Source organism: Ovis canadensis, chromosome 6, assembly GCF_042477335.2.
Source record: "Ovis canadensis isolate MfBH-ARS-UI-01 breed Bighorn chromosome 6, ARS-UI_OviCan_v2, whole genome shotgun sequence".
In the NCBI taxonomy this organism is placed as follows: domain Eukaryota; kingdom Metazoa; phylum Chordata; class Mammalia; order Artiodactyla; family Bovidae; genus Ovis; species Ovis canadensis.
Genome location: NC_091250.1, coordinates 25,240,333 through 25,265,396, shown reverse-complemented (window position 1 = coordinate 25,265,396; position 25,064 = coordinate 25,240,333). Strand labels below are relative to the sequence as shown.

Below are 25,064 nucleotides of genomic sequence, written 5' to 3'. Positions count from 1 at the left end.
TGGAACCACCCCATATGATCTTCCTGAATGCCTTCACTTTTAGCTTTAAGAGTCTAACCTGCAGTATATGAAGGAGTTTCTGGCAAATCAGTCTGTGGAGCTAAGGTGGCAACCCTTATTAGGTCGCGTTTCTGTAATGCTGCTCTCTTAGCTGACTGATCAGCTTCTTGGTTCCCTCATGCCACTTCCGTGCTTCCTTTTCGGTGTCCTTTAGAGTGGGAGACTGAAACCTCAGTGGGCAGATGGACTGCAGCCAAGAGTCTAAGAATTTGATCACATATTTGATTGGGGATCCTAGAGTGGTGAAGAGGCCTATTTCTTTCTAAATAACTGCATGTGCATGTAGCACCAGAAAGGCATACTTGTAGTCAGTGTAAATGGCTACTCTTTTTCCTTATCCCAGCTCTAAAGCTCGAGTCAGAGCTATGAGCTCTACTAATTGGGCTGAAGTACTTGGTGGCAGAGGCTTAGCCTCTATGGTCTCAAAATTGGAGACTACTTGCATATCTGCTCTTCTTTTTCCATCAAGACAAAGCTGCTTCCATCAGTGTACCAGATTTCCTCAGGATTGGTCAGAAGATCTTCTGATAATCCCTCTCTTGGTTTTATCCAGTGGTCCAAGGTTTCTAGGCAAGAGTGAAAGGGGAGAGAGCCCTCGGGGTAGGCAGGAGGGTGGCTGGGTGAAGAACCTCACAAGGGGATGTACTCAGGCCTGGATTTTCCATCATCATTACTTGATATCTGAGGATTCTTCAATCAGACATCCATAAATGGCCTCTCCCATTTAAGAGTTGTTTCAGTTGGTGGCTGGTAAAAATAGTTAATTTGCCCTCAGAAGAGAGTTTTAAAGTATCATCTATTGGGACTGCAATAGCTGAAAGGTTTCGAAGGCAGGGGGGATATTTCTTTCCAATAAGGGAGGAGGACAGTCAGGTACCACTAGAAACTGGTGGGAAAATAATTGTCTATCTCAGCAACAAACTGCTCAGGTGAATCTTTTTGTAATTATTTTTCCTGTAGCACCCCAAATGGTACAGATTTGGGAGTAGAAGGCTATGGAGTAGGAGGTCAGGACAGAGTAGATAGCCCCTGTGTAAACCAAGAAATACTCGGACCTACCTGCCACATCCAGTTGCACCCTGGGCTCCAGTCCCGTGATGGTTATCTGACAGGTGGGCTGGCTGGAGTGGGCAGCTTCAGTCCTATTGAACCATGAGGGAAGGGTTGACTCTTGACCTTGAGGCTCTTGGATCCCCAGGGAAGAGTGCTACCTAATGTCCCAGTTGATGGCATTTATAGCAAGCCGTTTTAGACTTGTCATGGTTTGGACACTCTTTGGTCCAATGGCCCACCTGTCTACAGATTAGGCATTTGGCTCATGCCTTGTCCTTCAAGGACTCAGGGTTTGCCAAAGGGCTTCACTGGAGGGCAGCCAACATGTGGGCATGCTTTGTCTCTTTCCTTGTTTCCCTTTCCTGGGCCTTGGTCTCCTTCTCCTGTTCTTTGTTATAAAAGGTATTGGTGTCTGTCTGGACCATCTCATCTAAAGAGGCATCAGGGTCCTGCTACTGAAGCTGTTGTAACTTTATTCTGTGTCTGATGAACATTGGGACAGGAATTTGTCCTTTAAAATATCACCTGTCCCTTGTAAGAGTTTAAGTCCAGATTGGTAAACTTTCCAAGGCCTCTTATAGCCTTTCCAGAAAGGCAATGGGGTTTTCATTGGGCTCCTGAGTTATTGCTGAGACCTGGGCATAGCTGGTTACTTTTTGATGGGCTGCTTTCAGTCCTGCCTTCACACAGATCAGAAAATGATCCCTTTCCCAGATGTGCTCAGGGTTATTATAATTCCAATTAGAATCTGAAGAGGGGACTGCAGTTTCCCCTACCGAGTCTTTATCACTTGACATGTGAAGCTCTGTTGCATACCTTCAGGCTTCCTTTAAGACCCTAGTACGCTCAGAGTCAGATAAAGTTTGACTAAATATGACCACGATGTCCTTCCACATCAAGTCAAAGGCCAAGGTGATGTGTTGGAATGTACCTATATATTTGCCTGGGTCATCTGTAAGGCTTCCCAGGTCTTGTTTGATCTGTCTTAATTCTAAGAGGGAGAAGGGCTTATGAACCCGGGTTTGTCCGTATTCTCCTCCAGTTTTAACTAAGGGACATACTCGAGATGGCTTTTGTGGAGGGGGTGCTCCCAGATATGGGGGCACGTTTGGATACAAGGAAGGAGCACCAGGCAACCAGGGAGCTGTAGGAGGCTCCAGTCTCTTCAGTGGTGGGGTGTGGGATGTGAACCTTCATGCAGGGGAGGGGGTTCCTTCTCTTGGGTGCCTGTACCTAACACCATTTGTCTAGTAGGCTCAATTTTGAGGCACACAACAATCCCATACTTAAGACAGAGTTCCTTCATTTCTCTTAGTTGGAAGAAGATTTGGACATAGGGGATCTCTGTCCATTTCCCTTGTCTTTTGCAGAATAATTCTAGCTGCAGGATGGTATTATAATTTAAACTCCCATCCTCAGGCCAGTGTTCCTCATCCCCCAGAGGATACTGGCCACACAGAAGCACAAAATAATTTTAAGTGACTTCTCCTTAGAGTTAGAGGATCAAACAGTTTCCAGTTATCAAGGATGCATCTCAAGGGCATCTTCCTGGAAGTGGACTGGTTTTTTCCCATCTGAAAGACAGTCTTGACAGGGAGGAAAAGAAAAAGAAGAGACTAATAGGCCTCCTTCTATCTCCATGGGTGGACTTCCTTAGGGATGAGTCTTTCTGAAGCTTATCCTACCCAGTGCTGTTGCAACCTGAGAGCCAGGTGTCCCCGAGTCAAGGTGCAGATACCCAGGCAGGTTGAGGCATGACATCCTCCTGGAGATGGAATCCCCAGGCAGATCGAGGCAGGTTGGCCTCCCAAGAATTGGGTCCCTGGGCAGGTCGAGGCGTGATGATCTCCTGGGACCCCCAGACTGGTGGATCCCTGAGCAGGCTGAGGCATGACAACATTTCGAGGACTAGATTACTAGGCAGGTCAAGGCAAGTTGACCTCCTGGAACCCCCAGACTGGAGTTGGGTGTCCCCAAGGTCTCCAATGTGACTAGTGCTGGGTAGGATTAAGGAGTTGTAAATTTAACTCATTGCCAGTTTGTTCACCAGAGATGGGAATAGATACCCTGATGTAAAGCAATCCAAGTCTATGCCATGAAACTGGAAACCTGGGAAGGGGGGCAAGGCACAACTTTTGAAAGAATGATATAGAGCAAGGGCATACACTAAACCAGTCAAAATCAACTGGGTCCAAGATGACAAGTCAAATTCAAGTAAACCTCAATCCCCAATCTGTAAGCTCAATGACACCCAGAGGTGGCAGGACAACTCCAAGGCACTGTCAAAAAATGGAGGAGTGGATGGTTCCCCAATGGTTAGGATGATCCTCCCACTCATTAACATATGAATTCACCCCAAAAGCAAAACCTAGCCATACCACATTTCATGTGGAAACATTTGCCCTCTGCAATAGCCCACACCCTGCAGAGTGTGTTTCTCTCTGAATCCTAACAAATCCGATCTCTTATCTATCGCTTTGTATCTCACTGAATTTTTGCAATGAGACATCAGAGCCTGAGCTTCATTATGTCCTGAAGCCAGGTACCATGGGTTTTGGTCGGGCTCAAGTCTTGGGAGAGAGCTGAAGGATGGGAGGGAAAAGCAGTGGGAAAACATGTCGAGAAATCCCCTTCATGTGCTTACAGTTTTCATTGGCCTGATCCTTGGCACAAAGAAGAGTAAGGACAGAAGAACCCCCACCAGCTTGTGTAACAGTACTGGAGCTCAGCAGATAGCACCTTTGGGACATACTGAGGAGTAGCCTCTCCACAGTCCCTCAATTGCACCCACTGCTGCCTGCCTATTCACGGAGGGATTTGAGGAAACAAGAAATGAGAGATTGTAAAGGAATTAAGATTTTGTTAGGCATATGTCCCTCCAGCCATAGGAATGAGGACCTCCTACCTTAACTAGAGGTCTTCTGGAATCTGAGACTGAGCTGCATGAGCTTTCTGCTGAGTTTGTTTGTTCGCTGTCCCGATTTCCAGCACACTGGGCTTCTTGTCACTTCCCCTGCGCTGGGTTTTCTTCACATTCAGTTTCCACAGCAGGAGCTTTTGCTGAGTTGGGCTTCTGGTGTGTTTGGCCTCTCCCTTGCAGTGGCCATGCTGAGGTTGTTTCAGCCAGCTTAAATTGGAGTCACGGCACCATAGATGTCGGGGGAGTGTTATATCCTCAGTTCTGTCTCATCACAACAAAGATTTGAAGCGACAGACTAAAGCCCTCGGCATGTCACAGCTCTTGGACAGTCCATGTTACAGTTTTTGGACAGATCAGTTTTATTTAGAAAATAAAGGAAAATAAATCCTCAAGGCATGAGGGCATGCTGACCCAAAAGACACAAAGAGAAGAGAGAGACAGAGACAGAGAGCATGTGCACACAGGAGAGAGAGAGAGAGACCCCTGGCCCTTTGGCTCCTCTTTTTATATATTTTTCTCCTCCCCCTGGGCCTGCCTTATGTAAATTGGGCTAGCCAGGTGTGCTGTTTGCTCTACCTGAGGTCCTCACTCTGGTCCTCAGACCTTCCTTTGTTCTATTTTTGAGGGCTTTTCCCTGTCTTATCTTTTAGTCACTGCCAATCTGGACTCCTTTTTCCCATTCTAACTACCTGACAGGCTGTATTTAACATATGCTGTAGCTGTATATGCCAGAGCCTCAGTTTCGTGCTGTGTCCTCACTTCTCCTGGTGCCTTTGAGTTTCCCTGAGAATACCACTTTAAATATAATTTGTATCTTGCAACTCTTGCAGCTGTAACCCACTTTCCTACTGGAGTTGTTGTTGATGTTATGATAAGGTATGGGGTAAGGAAAGAGTTCTCAAATCTTATGATTAAATCTTAGTCTTTTAAGATTGAGAGCCTCTGTCTCCTAGTTGTGACCTTCACAAATGTTTCTAAAAGTGATCTTCTGTGATGAGATTAGAAGCTTCATTTATGAAAATAGGGTCCAGGAAAGGTGGGATACTGCTCTGATAAAGACTTCTCCTGGAGAGTGAGATTTTCTTATTAAAAAATTATATAGCTGGTATATTTCAAATGATTACTGCTTCCTGTCTGCTTAATAGAGACAGGAAGAGATCTTTTTTGGTCCCTTACTATGTGAACCTGATGGGGCTTCTGGAGGTAAAACTTACGGAATTTTGATGTTACCCCCTCTGACTGTGTCACTCAAGAGTTTTGTCTTGCATACTAGTGCACGTCCAGCCTTCCGCAGTTCAGGAAAATGATCGTTTCAGTGTTCCCACCAGCCGTGGTTTCAGTGGCTTCTGTTCTAGATAAGCAGAGCTCAGTGAGAACTGGATTTGTCCAGCTCTACAGATTTAAGGGGTTCGTTTACCTGTGACCTCAGTTCTCTGATGATTCCAAGAAAAGGTGCTTACTTTTAGACTGACCTTTCTCTTGAAGGACAGAATGATGATCTCCAAGTATTTTTCCTGTCAGAGCAGACATTGAAGCTCCTCTTCTTTACATATTTAGACTTTCTTTTCTCCTGAGGCATTTCTATTAGCATACAAATATACTCTCAGTGCTACCATTTAATAATCAGTCTCCTCACCTATGTGATCTCCCCTTTTGTGTTAGTTTCCTTGGGTTAATTTAAAAAACTACAGGACTGAGTGGCTTAAAACAATAGAAATGTATTTCTCACAGGTTTGGAGATGAGACCAAAATCCTAGTGTGGGCAAGGGCCATGATGCCCCTGAAGGTGCTATGGAAGGATCTTTTCCATCACCCTCTCCTAGGTGGTGGGTTTTATAACAGCACAACCCTCCTGGAAAGGATTCAACCCTCCTGGAAAGGTAAAACACAAATTTACCAGACACCAAAGCAATTCCACTCCTAGGTATCTGCTCAAGAAAAATAAAAGCATATGTCCACACAAGGATGCATAAATGAATACTTATAGTAGCATTATTTATAATAATAAAAAAAGTGGAGGAGAAAAGAAGAGGGAGCTTCAAGCAAAAGCAATGCAGACGCCATTATCCTTTGTTTCTCTGCTGACCGACATCGACGTCTTGCCTACTTCCTGCTTATTTGCGGCCTATAAATTGGTGAGTCCCTTGAATACAAGAAAATGGAAATTGAACAGCCAGAGGAAACCTTTCCCAACATCGAAACCAATGGCAAATTTGGTAAACGCCCTGCTGAAGATATGAAAGAGGAACAAGCTTTTAAAAGGTCTAAAAACACTGATGAGATGGTTGAATTATGCATTCTGCTTCAGAGCAAGTATGCTGGGGCAGTGATTGGAAAAGCAGGCAAGAATATTAAGGCTCTCCATACAGACTACAATGCCAGTGTTTCAGTCGCAGACAGCGGTGGCCTAGAGTGCATATTGAGTATCAATGCTGATACTGAAAAGATAGGAGAAATTCTGAAGAAAATCATCCCTACCTTGGGAGAGGGCCTGCAGTTGCCATCACCCACTGCAACTAGCCAGCTCCCGCTCAAATCTGATACTGTTGAATGCTTAAATTACCAACACTATGAAGGAAGCGACCTTGACTGCAAGTTGAGACTGCTGATTCATCAGAGTCTGACACGAGAAATTACTGGATTCAAAGCTGCTAAAATCAAAGAACTTGGAGAGAACACTCAAAGAACAATCAAGCTTTTCCAGGAATCTAGATTTCCAGGAATATAGATTTATTGACAGAGTTGTTCTTATCGGAGGAAAACCTGATAGGGTTGTAGAGTGCATAAAAATCATCCTTGATATTATATCAGAGTTTCCAATCAAAGGACAGGCTCAGCCTTATGATCCCAATTTTTATGATGAAACCTATGATTATGGTGGCTTTACAATGATGTATGACGACAGCTGTGGATGTCCTGTGGGCTTTCCTATGTGGGGAAGAGGTGACTTTGGAAGAATACCACCTGGTTGAGGTGGGTGCCCAGCGCCTCCCTCCAGAAGAGATTATGATGATATGAGCCCTCATTGAGGACCTCCTACACCACCCCCCAGCTGAGGAGGCAGAGGTGGTAGTAGAGCTTCCTCTTCCACCACCACCACCACCTAGAGGAGGAGATCTGATGGCTTGTGACAGAAGAAGAGGCCTGGAGACCGATACAATGGCATGGTTGATTTCAGTGCTGATGAAACCTGGGACCCTGACATAGATACATGGAGCCCATCAGATGGCTTATGAACCACAGTGTGGTTCTGGATATGATTATTCCTATGCAGGGGGTTGTGGCTCATATCGTGATCTTTGTGGACTTATTATTACTACACAAGTAACTATTCCCAAATATTTGGCTGGATCTATTATTGGCAAAGGTGATTTAAACAAATCCATCATGAGTCAGGAGCTTTGATCAAAACTGATGAGCCTTTTGAAGGATCTGAAGATCAGACATTACCATTATAGGAACACAAGCCCAGATACAGAATGCACAATATTTGCTGCAAAACAGTCAGTGTGAAGCAGTATGCGCATAGTGGAGGATTCTAATGCAAGATTTTTTTTTTTCCTTTTTTATAGTGTTAAGCAGTCTTCTGGAAAGTTTTCTAATACTAGTAAAGAGCTGAAGGAGTCCTGCTTTTTTTTTTTTTTAAATCTGCTTCTGTTTAAAAAGTTAACATTCCTCTGCTTCATGGGTGTTCTGGATTTGAGGTGTAGTGAAATCTTTGCTGTTCACCAGATGTAATGCTTTAGTTCCTTACAAACAGAGTTGGGGGAGGGGGAGGGTGTGCAAAAACTAACACTGAAATTTTGAAACAGCAGCAGAGTGAGTGAATTTTAATTTTTGTTCATTGTTGGTGGTTTCCAGAAGTACCCCCATGTAATTATTGTGAATACTTTGCTTTGTGGGTGGTGGGACAGGAAGGAAAATAACAGTAGTCCCTATGCTGGCATCTATTCAGACCAGTGTGCAGAATGTAATGCTCTTTTGTAAGATACATTCTATGATTTTAAAAATAAATTTAGTGAACCTATTTTTGGTGGTCATTTTTATAAGATGGTCATTTTTCTTTTCTTTTTTTTTTAAGATGGTCATTTTTCAAATGGCTGAATTCCCCCCAACTTACCCCCAAATGGAACACTAAGTTTAATTTTCAGTACTCTGTTGGACATAGATAAATTGCATCTCTTCTTGGAGTTAGGAAAACTATCTTAACATACTCAGTTCTGGTGACTCTTAATGATTTGAAAGTCCATTGCTTGGGAGGAAATTCCCACACAAATTCATATTTATAATAAGCTGGGGATTTTTCTTAAAAAAAATGCTTGACTCTATTTTGCAACAATTTTCTGTTTGTAATTGTGAAGAACCAAGGTGGGGAGCAATAGAACCAGTGGATTAGTGGTATAAGCAGATAGTAGTAATAGCTTATAGTAGTAATAGTGGTAGCCTTAGTCACTTAGTCGTGTCTGACTCTTTGTGACCCCATGGATTGTAGCGCCTTAGGCTCCTCTGTCCATGGAATTCTCCAGGCAAGAATACTGGAGTGGGTTACCATTTCCTTCTCCACTCTCATTAAGGCTGTAAGTGGTGATTCAAGGGTTACTGGACGGGTCTCTACGAGAGAGGTCAAGGGCATATCTCAGAGGGCTCCAGAGGGTTGTTGGAGTATAAGCATATACCAGAAGCTTAATGGCAAGTTTTATTAATCAGAATAATACTTGGTTATGGAAGTGACTGATTCTAAATAAAAATTCTGATTACTTTTATTAGATAATTTCTCACCTATAGACTTACTGTCAGCTTGGTATATTTATTAATTTAGCTTTGTTATATATATATATATATATATTCTTCCTTTTCCATTATAATCAAATTGAAAGAAAAAAAAATGTACCATTTCTCTGTTGTATGTTGGACTGTGTAGGAAATGTTTGTGAACAATTCAAAAAAGATGAAAAAATTCCCATGGATGTTTCGTATAGTATCTCTTGGCATTTGTATTAATAGTCAAAAGTTCATTTCCAAATAAAATTCCCATAATGCTAAAAAAAAGGAAAAAATGAAATTGTTCATCAATATTGAATGGATAAACAAAATGTAGTATACCTATTATCAAATAGGTGTCCTGCTGCTCACCACTTACAAAATCAATTACATACTCACAAATGTTGGTAGCAAAGAAATGTACCTTTAATCAAAATACCAGCAATCTGGCATTTTTACTAAAGGTACCTTCCCTTTGCTACCAACATTCTGCTTGGACAGGCACTGTTAAAGGAAAAGAAGTAGTCTCAGTCAATTACTGAGCTGGGGGTCAGAGCCCTTGCCATTCCCTCACTGGTGCAGCCTGGGGGACCTCTTCCAGTCTTCCTCTAGGTGTTATCTGGTTCACACAGTTTGTTTGGGAGATGACTTAAGGGGAAGCTAGGGAAGAAATCTGATCATCTGTTCATTACTTAGTCTTAATTTCTACTTTTTGACCTATGGAAAGACCTGATATGTTAGGCAAGGTATTGTTTGACTAAAAGATTTGAAAAATGGTCAAGAACCCATCTGCCAATGAAAGAGACATAAGTGATGTGGGTTTGGTCCCTGGGTCAGGACAATTCCCCTGGAGGAGAGCATAGCAACCCACTCCAATATTCTTGCCTTGAGAATCTCACAGACAGAGGAGACTGGAGGCTTACAGCCCATAGAGTCACACATGACTGAAGCAACTGAGTACACACGCATACATGATTCAGCAATCCCACTCCTGAGCATATTCAGAGAAAATCATAATTCAAAAAGATGCATGTATTCCAGTGTTCATTGCAGCACTGTCTACAACAAACAGGGTATGGAAGCAACCCAAATGTCCACCAATGGAGGGAATAATAAAGAAGTGTGATACATATATAAAATGAAATGTTACTCAGCCATAAATGAACAATAATGCCATTTGAAGTGACATGGGTGGACCTAGAGATTGTGAGACCAAGTAAGTCAGACAAAGAAAGACAGATATATGATATTGTTTATATGTAGAATCTTTAAAAAATGGTACAAATGCACCTAGTTACAAAACAGAAATTGAGTCACAGATATAGAAAACACACTTAGAGTTACCAGGGGACAAGGGAGGAGGGATAAATTGAAAGATTGAGATTGACATATACATACTACTATGTATAAAATAAATAACTAATAAGAACCTACTGTAGCACAGGGAACTCTGTTCAATACTCTGTAAGGACTTATATGGGAAAAGAATCTAAAAAAGATGTATGTATATGTATAACTGATTCACTTTGCTGTTCAGCAGAAAGTAACACAATATTGTAAATTAACTATACTCCAAGAAAAATTAATTTTAAAAAAAAGTGTGCTTGTACTGGAAATGAGTAGAGCTTTAGGGTGCTTCAGCTGGAAATCAGTTGCAATATAGCTTTGCTGGAATGACAAGAAAAGGGTTTTTCTGCAAAGAACTGTTTATATATCCACACTATGGTATACTCTTCTGCATTAAAAAAGAATAGTTCTGCATGGTGTAATATTGATAACCCTTAAAAACATCTGAAGTAAAAGAAATCAGATAGAAAAAACTGTATTTTGTACAATTCCTTTATATAAAATTTCTAGAGAAAGAAAACTTTTAGACATAACATGTAATTATGTTTGCCTTGGGCAGGGGTGAGAAAATGGAATGGCTGCATGTAAACATAACTTTTATTTTTTGAGGTCACAAATATGTTCTAAAATTGTATTTTTGTGGTTTGCACAAAACTATACATTTATTAAAATATTTTGAGTTGCACACCTGAAAAAGATTGAATTTTATTAAAAATTTTGTATCAATAAAGTCGCTTTAAAAAATAGCAGCTTGCTTCCCTACCATTAGCCTAATGGACATATTACTCCTCTTACCTTGACTTTATTTGTACAGTATTTATTGTATTTTGAAATATTACTTAATTTGTTTTTTATTAGATTATTTGTTTCTTTAGAATACAAAGAGCAAAGGTGTTTACAAGTTTTGATCTGTATGCTAAGCTGAGAATAGTGTTAGCACATCAGTCATCTTTTTTAAGACATTTATTTATTTTTGGTTGTGCTGGGTCTTCGTTGCTGCACAGGCTTTTCTCTAGCTGTGGTGCGTGGAGGCTGCTCTCAAGTTATAGTGTTCAGGCTTCTCATTGTCGTGGCTTCTCTTGTTGTGGAGCACAGGCTCTCGGTGCTTGGATTCAGTAATTTCAGCATATGGACTCAAAAGCTGTGGCTCCCGGACTCCAGAGCACAGGCTCAATAGTGGAGGCACACGGGCTTAGTTGCTCTGCGGCATGTGGAATCTTCCAGACGAGGGATGGAACTCATATCTTCTGCGCTGGCAGGTGGAGTCTTTACCACTGATGCACCAGGGAAGCCTCAAGCAACATTTTTAATGAATTCATAAAGACACTCTACTTAAAAATGACATAGGGCCACTACCTAAAATTTATTTTAAGATGATACAATATAAATAAATATAACATACATATTCTAATATTTTAATCATCACACATGCAAAATGTGTTTCTTCAAGTTTTGTTAAATATCTGCAGTGTTTGAAGAAAGTTATTTGACCTAAAATTATTACTTTTCTGCTTATTCTTTTAATTAGATTTATAGTTTATTCAGGTATGAAGTGTAAATTTATGCTCCTTTTCTTAGGAAATTACTTTGTGTGAATCTTTCATATTTCAGTAGGCAGATTATATGATTCTTAAGAATATGGAAATTTTTCTATACTTCACATAACTATTGTTTTTTATTAGATTTTAAAGCTCATTTTTTTATTAGTGTTTGTTTTGAACTAGTATGAAAGATACACTTTTTTTTTTCTTCATGGTTTTTATAAACTTTCTTTATAGTTTTTAGTAGCCCTTAGCTTTGTTTAAATATAAATTCATTTTTTATGGAGGCTAATTACTTTACAATATTGTATTGGTTTTGCCATACATCAACATGAATCCACCATGGGTATACACGTGTTCCCCATCTTGAACACCCTTCTCGCCTCCCTCCCCATACCATCCCTCTGGATCATTCCAGTGCACCAGCACCGAGCATCCTGTATCATGCATCGAACCTGGACTGGTGATACATTTCATATATGATATTATACATGTTTCAATGCCATTCCCCCAAATCATCCCACCCTTGCCCTATCCCACAGAGTCTAAAAGACTGTTCTGTACATCTGTGTCTCTTTTGCTGTCCCACATACGGGGTTATCATTAACATCTTTCTAAATTCCATATATATGCATTATTATACTATATTGGTGTTTTTCTTTCTGGCTTACTTCACTCTGTATAATCAGCTCCAGTTTCATCCACCTCATTAAACTGATTTAAATGTATTCTTTTTAATGGCTGCATAATATTACCTTGTGTATATGTACCACAGCTTTCTTATCCATTCATCTGCTGATGGACCTCTAGGTTGCTTCCATGTCCTGGCTATTATAAACAGTGCTGTGATGAACATCGAGGTACACGTGTCTCTTTCACTTATGGTTTCCTCAGTGTGTATGCCCAGCAGTAGGATTGCTGGGTCATAAGGCAGTTCTATTTCCAGTGTTGTTGTTTTTTTTTTTTTTAATTTATTTTTACTTTATTTTACTTTACAATACTGTATTGGTTTTGCCATACATTGACATGAATCCACCACGGGTGTACATGCGTTCCCAAACATGAACCCCCCTCCCACCTCCCTCCCCATAACATCTCTCTGGGTCATAAGGAATCTCCACACTGTTCTCCATAGTGGTTGTACTAGGTGGCATTCCCACCAACAGGGTAAGAGGGTTCCCTTTTCTCCACACCCTCTCCAGTATTTATTGCTTGTAGATTTTTGGATAGCAGCCATTCTGACTGGCGTGAAATGGTACCTTATTGTGATTTTGATTTGCATTTCTCTGATAATGAGTGATGTTGGACATCTTTTCATGTGTGTGTTAGCCATCTGTATGTCTTCTTTGGAGAAATGTCTATTTAGTTCTTTGGCCCATTTTTTGATTTGGTCGTTTATTTTTCTGGAATTGAGCTGCAGGAGTTGCTTGTATATTTTTGAGATTAATTCTTTGTCAGTTTCTTCATTTGCTATTATTTTCTCCCATTCTGAAAGCTGTCTTTCCATCTTGTTTATAGTTTCCTTTGTTGTGCAGAAGCTTTTAACAAGGTCCCGTTTGTTTATTTTTGCTTTTATTCCCAATATTCTGGAAGGTGGATCATAGAAGATTCTGCGGTGATTTATGTCAGAGAGTATTTTGCCTATGTTCTCATCTAGGAGTTTTATAGATTCTGGTCTTACATTGTGTCTGACTCTTTGTGACCCCATGGACTGCAGCCCACCAGGCTCCTCAGTCCATGGAATTCTCCAGGCAAGAATACTGGAGTGGATTGTCATTTCCTTCTCCAGGGGAATCTTCCCGATCCAGGGATCAAACCCAGGTCTCCCGCATTGGAGGCAGACGCTTTAACCTCTGAGCCATCAGGGAAGCGTACATTTAGATCTTTAATCCATTTTTTCTTTAATACCATACATTTTTGTGTATGGTATTAGAAAGTGTTCTAGTTTCATTCTTTTACATGTGGTTGACCAGCTTTCCCAGCACCACTTCTTAATGAGTTTGGCTTTTCTCCATTGCATATTCTTGCATTCTTTGTCAAAGATAAGATGTCCATAGGTGCATGGATTTATCTCTGGGCTTTCTATTTTGTTCCATCGATCTATATTTCTGTCTTTGTGCCAGTACCATACTGTCTTGATGACTGTGGCTTTGTAGTAGAGCCTGAAGTCAGGCAGGTTGATTCCTCCAGTTCCATTCTTCTTTCTCAAGATTGCTTTGGCTATTTGAGGGTTTTTGTATTTCCATACAAATTGTGAAATTATTTGTTCTAGCTCTGTGAAAAATACCATTGGTAGCTTGATAGGGATTGCATTGAATCTATAGGATGCTTTGGGTAGTATACTCATTTTCACTATATTGATTCTTCCAATCCATGAACACAGTATATTTCTCCATCTATTAGAGTCCTCTTTGATTTCCTTCACCAGTGTTTTATAGTTTTCTATATATAGGTCTTTAGTTTCTTTAGGTAGATATATTCCTAAGTATTTTATCCTTTTCATTGCAATGCTGAATGGAATCATTTCCTGAATCTCTCTATTTCCTCATTATTAGTACATAGGAATGCAAGGGATTTCTGCATGTTTATTTTATATCCTGCAACTTTACTATATTCATTGATTAGCTCTAGTAATTTTCTGGTGGAGTCTTTAGGGTTTTCTCCGTAGAGGATCATGTCATCTGCAAATAGTGAGAGTTTTACTTCTTTTCCAATTTGGATTCTTTTCATTTCTTTTTCTGCTCTGATTGCTGTGGCCAAAACTTCCAAAACTATGTTGAATAGTAGTGATGAAAGTGGCACCCTTGTCTTGTTCCTGACTTTAGGGGAAATGCTTTCAATTTTTCACCATTGAGGATAATATTTGCTATGGGTTTGTCATACATAGCTTTTATTATGATGAAGCATGTTGCTTCTATTCCTGCTTTCTGGAGTTTGTATCATAAATGGATGTTGAAGTTTGTCAAAGGCTTTCTCTGCATCTATTGAGATAATCATATGGTTTTTATTTTTCAATTTGTTAATGTGGTGTATTACTTTGATTGATTTACAGAAATTGAAGAATCCTTGCATCCCTGGGATAAAGCCCACTTGGTCATGATGTATGATCTTTTTAATGTGTTGTTGGATTCTGAGTGCTAGAATTTTGTTAAGGATATTTGCATCTATGTTCATCAGTGTTATTGGCCTATAGTTTTCTTTTTTGGTGGCATCTTTGTCTGGTTTTAGTATTAGGGTGATGGTGGCCTCATAGATTGAATTTGGAAGTTTACCTTCTTCTGCAATTTTCTGGAAGAGTTTGAGTAGGATAGGTGTTAGCTCTTCTCTAAATTTTTGGTAGAATTCAGCTGTGAAGCTGTCTGGACCTGGGCTTTTGTTTGCTGGAACATTTCTGATTACAGTTTCAATTTCCATGCTTGTGATGGATCTGCTAACATTTTCTATTTCTTTCTGGTTCAGTTTTGGAAAGTTGTACTTTTCTAAGAATTTGTCCCTTTCTTCCACGTTATCCATTTTTTTGGTATATAATTGCTGATAGTAATCTCATGATCCTTTGAATTTCTGTGTTGTCTGTTGTGATGTCTCCATTTTCATTTCTAATTTTATTGATTTGATTTTTCTCCCTTTGTTTCTTGATGAGTCTGGCTAATGATTTGTCAATTTTATTTATCCTTTCAAATAACCATCTTTTGGCTTTGTTGATTTTTGCTATGGTCTCTTTCATTTCTTTTGCATTTATTTCTGCCCTAGTTTGCAAGATTTCTTTCCTTCTACTAACCCTGGGGTTATCCATTCCTTCCTTTTCTAGCTGCTTTAGGTGTAGAGTTAGGTTATTTATTTGACTTTTTTCTTGTTTCTTGAGATATGCCTGTATTGCTATGAACTTTCCCCTTAGCACTGCTTTTATAGTCTCCCACAGGTTTGGGTTGTTGTGTTTTCATTTTCATTCATTTCTATGCATATTTTGCTTTCTTTTTTGATTTCTTCTGTGATTTGTTGGTTATTCAGAAGCGTGTTGTTAAGCCTCCATATCCTGAAATTTTTAATAGTTTTTCTGCTGTAATTGAGATCTAATCTTAATGCATTGTGGTCAGAAAAGATGCTTGGAATGATTTCATTTTTTTTTTTTTTTTGAATTTACCAAGGCTAGATTTATGGCCCAGGATGTGGTCTATCCTGGAGAAGATTCCATGTGTGCTTGAGAAAAAGATGAAATTCATTGTTTTGGGGTGAAATGTCCTATAGATATCAATTAGGTCTAATTGGTCTATTGTATCATTTAAAGCTTGTGTTTCCTTGTTAATTTTCTGTTTAGTTGATCTATCAATAGATTTGAGTGGGATATTAAAGTCTCCCACTATTATTGAGTTATTATTAATTTCCCCTTTCATACTTGTTAACATTTGTCTTACATATTGCGGTACTTCTATGTTGGGTGCATATATACTTTTAATTGCTATATCTTCTTCTTGGATTGATCCTTTGATCATTATGTAGTGTCCTTCTTTGTCTCTTTTCACAGCCTTTGTTTTAAAGTCTATTTTACCAGATATGAGTATTGCTATTCCTGTTTTCTTTTGTTCTCTATTTGTGTGTAGTATCTTTCTCCAGCCCTTCACTTTCAGTCTGTATGTGTCCCTTGTTTTGATTGGGTCTCCAGATGGTGACTGCAGCCATGAAATTAAAAGACCCTTACTCCTTGGAAGAAAAGTTATGACCAAACTAGATAGCATATTCAAAAGCAGAGACATTACTTTTTCCAGTGGTCATGTATGAATGTGAGAGTTGGACTGTGAAGAGGGCTGAGCGCTGAAGAATTGCTTTGTTTGAACTGTGGTGTGGGAGAAGACTCTTGAGAGTCCCTTGGACTGCAAGGAGCTCCAACCAGTCCATTCTGAAGAAGATCAACCCTGGGATTTCTTTGGAAGGAATGATGCTAAAGCTGAAGCTCCAGTATTTTGGCCACCTCATGTCAAGAGTTGATTCATTGGAAAAGACTCTGATGCTGGGAGGGATTGAGGGCAGGAAGAGAAGGGGATGACAAAGGATGAGATGGCTGGACGGCATCACTGATTCAATGGATGTGAGTCTGAGTGAACTCTGGTAGTTGCTGATGGCCAGGGAGGCCTGGCGTGCTGTGATTCATGGGGTCGCAAAGAGTCGGACACAACTGAGCGACAGAACTGAAGTGAACTGGACTTGTAGACAACATATATAGGGGTCTCGTTTTTGTATCCGTTCGGCCAGTGTTTGTCTTTTGGTTGGGGCATTCAACCCATTTACATTTAAGGTAATTATTGATATATATGATCCCTTTGCCATTTCCTTTATTGTTTTGGGTTCGAGTTTATACACCCTTTTTTTTTGTTTCCTGTCTAGAGAAGATCCTTTAGCATTTGTTGGATAGCTGGTTTGGTGGTGCTGAATTCTCTCAGCTTTTGCTTGTCTGTAAAGCTTTTGATTTCTCCTTCATATTTAAATGAGATCCTTGCTGGGTACAGTAATCTGGGCTGTAGGTTATTTTCTCTCATCACTTTAAATATATGCTGCCATTCCCTTCTGGCCTGAAGAGTTTTTATTGAACGATCTGCTGTTATCCTTATGGGAATCCTCTTGTGTGTTACTTGTTGTTTTTCCCTTGCTGCTTTTAATATTTGTTCTTTGTGTTTAATCTTTGTTAATTTGATTAATATATCTCTTGGGGTGTTTTGCCTTGGGTATATCCTGTTTGGGACTCTCTGGGTTTCTTGGACTTGGGTGATAATTTCCTTCCCCATTTTAAGGAAGTTTTCAACTATTATCTCCTCAAGTATTTTCTCATGGTCTTTCTTTTTGTCTTCTTCTTCTTGGACTCCTATGATTCGAATGTTTGGGTGTTTAACATTGCCCCAGAGGCCTCTGAGATTGTCCTCATTTCTTTTAATTTGTTTTTCTTTTTTCCTCTCTGATTCATTTATTTCTGCTATTCTATTTTCTATGACACTAATCCTATCTTCTTCCTCTGTTATTCTACTATTTGTTCCCTTCAGAGTGTTTTTTTATCTCATTTATTGCATTATTTATTATATATTGATTCTTTTTTATTTCTTCTACGTTCTTGTTAAACCTTTCTTGAATCTTCTCAATCCTTGTCTCCAGGCTATTTATCTGTGATTCCATTTTGTTTTCAAGATTTTGGACCTTTTTCACTATCATTATTCAGAATTATTTATCAGGTAGATTCCCTATCTCTTCCTCTTTTGTTTGGTTTAGTGGGCATTTATCCTGTCCCTTTACCTGCTGGGTATTCCTCTTTCTTTTAATCTTGTTTACATTGCTGTGTTTGGGCTGGCTTTTCTGTATTCTGGCAGTTTGTGGAGTTCTCTTTACTGTGGAGTTTCTTTGCTGTGGGTGGTGGTGTACATGTGCCTTGTCAAGGTTTCCTGGTTAGGGAAGCTTGTATCAGTGCTCTGGTGGTTGGAGCTCGACTTCTTCTCTCTGGAATTCAAAGGGGTGTCCAGTAATGAGTTATGAGATGCCAGTGGGTTTGGAGTGACTTTGGGCAGCCTGTATATTGAAGCTCAGGGCTGTGTTCCTGTGTTACTGGAGAATTTGCATGGTATGTCTTGCTCTGGAACTTGTTGGCCCTTGGGTAGTACTTGGTTTCAGTGTAGGTATGGAGGTGTTTGATGAGCTCCTGTCGATTAATGTTCCAGAGTCAGGAGTTCTCTGGTACTCTCAGAATTTGGACTTAAGCCTCCTGCTTCTGGTTTTGAGTTTTATTTTTACAGTAGCCTCAAGACTTCTCCATCTATACAGCACTGTTGATAAGACATGTAGGTTAAAGATGAAAAATTTCTCCACAGTGGGGGATACCCAGAGAGGTTCACAGAGTTACATGAGGAACAGAGAGGGAAGAAAGAGATAGAGGTGACCCAAATGAGATGAGGTGGAATGAAAAGGGGATAGATCAAGCTAGCCAGTAATCACTTCCTTATGTGAGCTCCACAGTCTAGACCCCTCAGAGATGTTCAAAGATTTATATAGAGAAGAGAAGAGGGAGGAAGGAGACAGAGGTCGCCAGGAGGATAAAGGAGGGAATCAAAAGCGGAGAGACAGATCCAGCCAGTAATTATTTCCCTAAGTGTTCTCCACCATCCGGAACACACAAAGACATTCACAGAGTTGGGTAGAGAAGAGATGGGGGAGAAGGGAGATAGAGGCAACCTGATGGAGAAAAAGGAGAGTCCAAAGGGAGAGAGAGCATTCAAGTGAGTAATCTCGCTCCCAAGTAAAAATGAGTACTGAAGATTGCGTTCTTAAAAGTACAAAATTGATAACAAATACCAAAAAGCAAAGATTAAAAAATCTAGAGTAAATGTTATATTTTCAAAAATATAATATTAAAGACAAAATTAAAAGTCACAAAAATTATGATATATATGAAGTTTGCTTTAAAAAACAGGGTCTCTCTTTTTTTGGCAAAGTAATAGTAGGTTATAAAAATGAAAATTAAAGGAGTAATAGTGGACTTAAAAGTTTAAAAAAATAAAAAGCAAATAAAGAATGATAGTAAACACCAATACAGTATACTAACACATATATATGGAATTTAGGAAGATGGCAATGACGACCCTGTATGCAAGACAGGAAAAAAGACACAGATGTGTATAACGGACTTTTGGACTCAGAGGGAGAGGGAGAGGGTGGGATGATTTGGGAGAATGGGAATTCTAACATGTATACTATCATGTAAGAATTGAATCGCCAGTCCATGTCTGACGTAGGATGCAGCATGCTTGGGGCTGGTGCATGGGGATGACCCAGAGAGATGTTGTGGGGAGGGAGGTGGGAGGGGGGGTCATGTTTGGGAACGCATGTAAGAATTAAAGATTTTAAAATTAAAAAAATAAATAAATTAAAAAAAAAGAATGATAGTAAAAATATATCTAGGAATTTCTCTGGTGTTGTTGTGGGCAATGTTGGGTCAGTTCATTTTTGGATATTTCCTTGGTCCGGCTTATCTTTCTCAAGATCTATAGGCCCCTTCCTATGTAGTGGTACTAACTACAGGGTTTTAATCTATTGCACCTGTCACTTCCAAGGAGGTTCCCTCTGTTTTAGTTTCTTCTGTTTGGAGGTCTCTTCAGTGTCTAATTTCTGCTCTTATACAAGAGGGTGGTGGTGGAAACTTTTTTAGGCTTGCTTGTTCAGTCGTGCTGTGGGGAGGGAGGAATGCTGCAAACAAATAACACTGGAACGTGTTTGCAGTGTCTCGGCCACACTGGGTTTGCCCCTACTCAGGGCGTGTGTGCTTTCCCTGTCTACACTGCTTAGGCTCTAGGTTGCACTGCCAGGAACTGTCTGAGGCCGGCCCTAGGTTGTATGCACTTCCCAGGTCTAAGCCCCTCAGGGTCAGGCACTCAGGTAGTCCTCAGAGATGCAGATTCGGTTGGGCCTGCGTTTTGTGTGCTTCCCAGATGCGAGCAGCTCAGGTGATCAGGTGTTTGGCGAGCGCGGTTGCTGCAACTTATCACCTCCCTTGTCCCGGCCACTTGGTTTTCTGGGTGTACAACTGGAGCAACTTCTCAGGCGGATGTTGACTGTCCAGAATCCCAAGAAGTCTTAGTTAGCAATGAAGCCTGCTTGCATTTAGGTAGATAATGACTCTCTGGGGCTGTGATTGCCCCCTTCTGGCTCTGGCTGCCTCTCACCGCAGGAAGATGGTCTGCAGCCAGCTAGCTCTGCTCAGTCCTTTGTTCTTTGAGTGGGCCTGGCCATGTCTTAGGTTAGGGCTTTTCATGTGGTAACTATCACACAGTCTGGTTTGCTAGCCCAAGTTAGTTCCCTCAGATTTCCCTTGGGGCATTCAGGCCTGGTCCTTACTCTAAGCAATGCAGCCTGGGCCTCCCTTGCTAGTGGCGGATGCAGGCCTCTGCACTGCTTCTCCACTGGGGGAGTTACTGTTGGGCACGTAATCTGTGGGTTTTAATTATTTATTTATTCTTCCTCCTGGTTATGTTGCCCTCTGTGGTTCCAAGGCTCACCACAGACTCGGCAGTGAGAGTATTTCCTGGTGTTTGGAAACTTCTCTCTTTTTTAAGACTCCCTTCCAGGGATGGACCATCCCTACCTCCTTTCTCTCTCTTTTTCTCTCTTTTTTTTTTTTTTCCTACCTCCTTTTGGAGACAATGGGCTGCTTTTCTGGGTGCCTGATGTCCTCTGCCGTCATTCAGAAGTTGTTTTATGGAATTTACTCAGCATTCAAATGTTCTTTTGATGAATTTGTGGGGGAGAAAGTGATCTCCCCATCCTATTCTTCCACCATCTTAGGACCGCAATACTTAACAACACTTAAACAATACTTATCTAAGTATTGTTTAGATAAACTAAAGAGACTGCCAGATATTTCTCCAGCAAAGATAGGTTTATTCAAAGTCAGCAGAAAATTGCAATCATGTGCAAGCCACATGCAAATTCCTACATGGTAACTGAAGAAGAACACTTTTATAGAGGAAAATTAAGTTGGGGGGGGGGTCTATAGTAAACAAAGAGTTCATGGATTTTTATTTGGCTGAGTCCCTCCAAGGGAAGAAGTGTCTTTCTGCTTCCTATCATCACGGGATGTAAGAGTTCCCCATTCTGGTCTCCCAGCTTTATTTATTTGAGGATTTTTTTTATATTAATTCTTTTAAATTTCCTTTTTTTGATTAAGTTCTTTCTCTGAAAGCATTACTGATCCAAAGTCAAGCTTTCTAGTTTCAGTTGCTTTCTGTCTCTTAGTGTCAGGAAGGACATTTCCTGCATGCAGTGTCTCAGGAGGGAAAGTGTACAGATAAGAAAACTGTTGAGGTCACATTTGAGGGGAAAGGAGGGGTAGGAAAGAGAACTCTCAGGTGTTTTTACCTAAAGTCCATACTCTATCAACGTAATACACATTGGAGATCATCTTAAGTGATATGTCATTATCAAGATTTAGTGACAAACTTCCATCAGACTTGGTACAGCTATGTTTGGAAAAACTGTCTCATAAGATATCACCTGCTTCAAATCTGAAAAATAATTACTGTCAGATCACCAGATAATGTGCAGGTCTAGCTCAGATTTGGTACTTTCTTTTGGTACGTCATTTGGGCCCAATAATCTGTTCTTTGGATTTGGATGGCAAAAATGTTGGCTAGTAGTACCTGATAGGGGCCTTTCTAGTGAGAGTGAGAATTTTTCTGCAGGTGTCTTTTCTAATAAACAAAATTTTCAGGTGGCAAGGAGTGATGCTTAAAGTCCCAAGGGAAGACTGAAAAGAATGCTCTATTAAAACATGGTCATTTTTATAGAAGCAATCAGCATTTGTAATATTGGAGTATATTTCCTATCAGTTGTGTTTCAAAAGAAGCAGGAGCTAAGTGCATTGGGTTTTCTGTAATTATCTCAAAGGGTGAGAGTTTATGAACACCAAAAGGAGTGTATCTAACATTTAGAAAGATTGACAGAAATAATTTTGCACAAGGCATATGGAGGACCTCTGTAAATGTTGCCAATTGAGTCTTAAAATGCCATTATTGTATTCATCTAAAACAGAGTCTTAGGGTGATAAGCACAGTGAAAGTATTGTAAAGCCAGTCAAACAACACAAACTTTCCTGGCCAGTAAAATTAATTCCTTAGTCACTACAAAGTTTGAGAGAGGTTTCTTAGGTAGAGAATAACTTTTCCAAAAAGACATAGAAGAAGCAGTAGTGTGTCTGCAAGGGTAGACCTCAATTTCATCTTAAAACACATTATTTTATATATATATATATATATATATATATATATATATATATATATATATATATATGCTTCATTGACTATACTAAAGCCTTTGACTGTGTGGATCACAACAAACTGGAAAATTATGAAAAAGATGGGAATACCAGTCCACCTTACCTGCCTCCTGAGAAACCTGCATGCAGGTCAAGAAGCAATAGTTAGAACCTGACATGGAACAATGGACTGGTTCCAAATTGGGAAAGGAGTACATCAAGGCTGTATATTGTCATCCTGCTTATTTAAATTATGTGCAGAGTAGAACATGTGAAATGCTTGGCTAAATGAAGCACATGTTGGAATCAAGATTGCCAGGAGAAATATCAACAACCTCAGATATGCAGATGACACCACCCTTATAGCAGAGAGTGAGGAGGAAGTAAAGAGCCTCTTGATGAAAGTGAAAGAGAAAAGTGAAAAAGCTGGCTTAAAACTCAATATTCAAACTACCAGGATCATGGCATCCAGTCCCATCATTTCATGGCAAATAGATAGGGAAACAGTGGAAACAGTGAGAGACTTTATTTTCTTGGGCTCCAAAATCACTGAAGATGGTGAGTGCAGCCATGATATTAAAAGATGCTTCCTCCTTGGAAGTAAAGTTATGACCAACCTAGACAGCATATTAAAAAGCAGAGAAATTAATTTGTTGACAAAGGCCAGTATAGTCAAAGCTATGATTTTTTCAGTAGTCATGTATGGATGTGAGAGTTGGACCATAAAGAAGACTGAACAGTGAAGAATTCATGCTTTTGAACTGTGGTGTTGGAGAAAACTCTTGAGAGTCCCTTGATTAGCAAGGAGATCAAACCAGTCCATCCTAAAGGAAATCAGTCCTGAGCATTCATTGGAAGGACTGATGCTGAATCTGAAGCTCCACCTGATGCAATGAGCCAGCTCATTAGAAAAGACCCTGATGCTGGCCAAAATTGAAGGCAAGAGGAGAAGGGGATGACAGAGCATGAAATCGTTGGATGGCATCACCGACCTAATGGACATGAGTTTGCGCAAACTCCAGGAGACAGTGGATCACAGGAAAGCCTGTCATGCTGCAGTCCATGGGGTCACCAAGAGTCGGACATGACTGAGTGACTGAACAATAACTTTTCTCCTGGAAATATCAGCAAGGTGATTTCCTTAACTTCCAGAGAATCAAGTTTATAATGGCCTGTAATCTTATAATAACTTAAGTGGCAAGTAAAAGTATTATATCTATAATTCTTGAACATATAGGTCATTCTAAATTTTATTTTCACTGGAAATAAGAAAGACATGTGACTTCCACAATATTTCAGAATCATGAGCTATTCCAAAAGCTTATCTACTATCAAAATCTGTATTGACAATTCGTCCTTGGCCAAAGTGAAAACCTGTAGAGCATATAATTCAGCCTGTTGGGCCAAAGTAGCCATAGATAAAGATTATCCCTCGACAACATCAGAAGGAGCTGCAATAGCATACCCAACGCAACATTTGCCATTGTCACCTTTTAAATAAGAACCATCAGTGAACCATGAGAAGATAGAAACACCAAAGGCATTTCTTGTAAATCACAAGAATCAGAAAATGATCCATCAGCTTTAAACAATTGTGAAGGAAAGAGTAGCAGGATTAAGGTTGCTGCTGCTGCTACTGCTGCTAAAACTATGATATAAAAGAGTAATATGAAAAGCAGTTAACAAAATGTCTACATAGTAGGGCACGCGGTTGACTGATAAATATTCAGTGTAGAGAATTCAGAAGGGTTTCTAATGCATGAGGTACAAAAATGGTTAAAAGGAATCCCACAGTGATTTTCTTGATGATCTTAACCAAAAGGGCAGTAAGCAAAACAGCTTTAAGATAAGGGGGGTTATCTACATGCCATCGGTTATTAGCTATATTTTGAGGATTGATGGTGGTCCTTGTGTTTTGGGGTAAGTACCCAAAGCCATCCCTTTTCCTTTCATCTACAAAAAGGAAAAAGGAATCTCATAATTGGGATCTCCAAGAGAAGGTACGTTCTTCAGACTCTCATTTAAGTCCTTGAAGTCAGTGTCATCTGGCTCTTCCTCTAAATTGAGTTTGGGTTGTTGTTCTTTAGTAAAATATGTAAAGTTTTGGCTATAAAAGAGACATTTGGAATCCAATTTTTACAATTACAAACCAGCCCAAGAAAATTTCAGAGTTGCTGCTTAGTTTTGGGTTTGGGGAAATTTAGGACATCAAGATTCTATCAGGATGTAGCTGTAGACCATGATTGGATACCAGTTGCTTTAAGAATCAAACCTGGATTGGGGCATACTGCAGTTTTTCTTCGGTGAAGTTATGTCCCTTTAAAACTAAAAGCTTTAGCAAGCGAATGCTGTCTTTCTGTGAGTAGGCTTGAAAAGAAGAACAAAGCAACAAATCACCCACATAATGCAAGAGTAGAAGCTCTGGGTGACTTTATATCATTAAGATCAGCCTTCAGTGTTTATTAGAAATAAAAAGGACTCTGAGTAAAACCCTGAGGCATTACTGTCCAGGTGAATTTGTTTTTCTTTCCAAGTGCAGGGAAAAGACATTGGCTAGCCTCATCAAATAGAATACTAAAGAACGCAGTGCTAAATCAATTAA

The 25,064-nt window shown here is 40.0% G+C and overlaps 1 long non-coding RNA gene and 1 pseudogene across 2 annotated transcripts in view; both read left to right on the top strand.

The window, feature by feature from the left end:
* Positions 1 to 25,064, top strand: part of LOC138442291 (uncharacterized) — a 227,947-nt gene that overhangs the window by 124,476 nt on the left and 78,407 nt on the right. The gene's annotated exons all lie outside the window — the stretch shown is intronic.
* Positions 6,131 to 7,575, top strand: LOC138442877 (heterogeneous nuclear ribonucleoprotein K pseudogene; annotated as a pseudogene).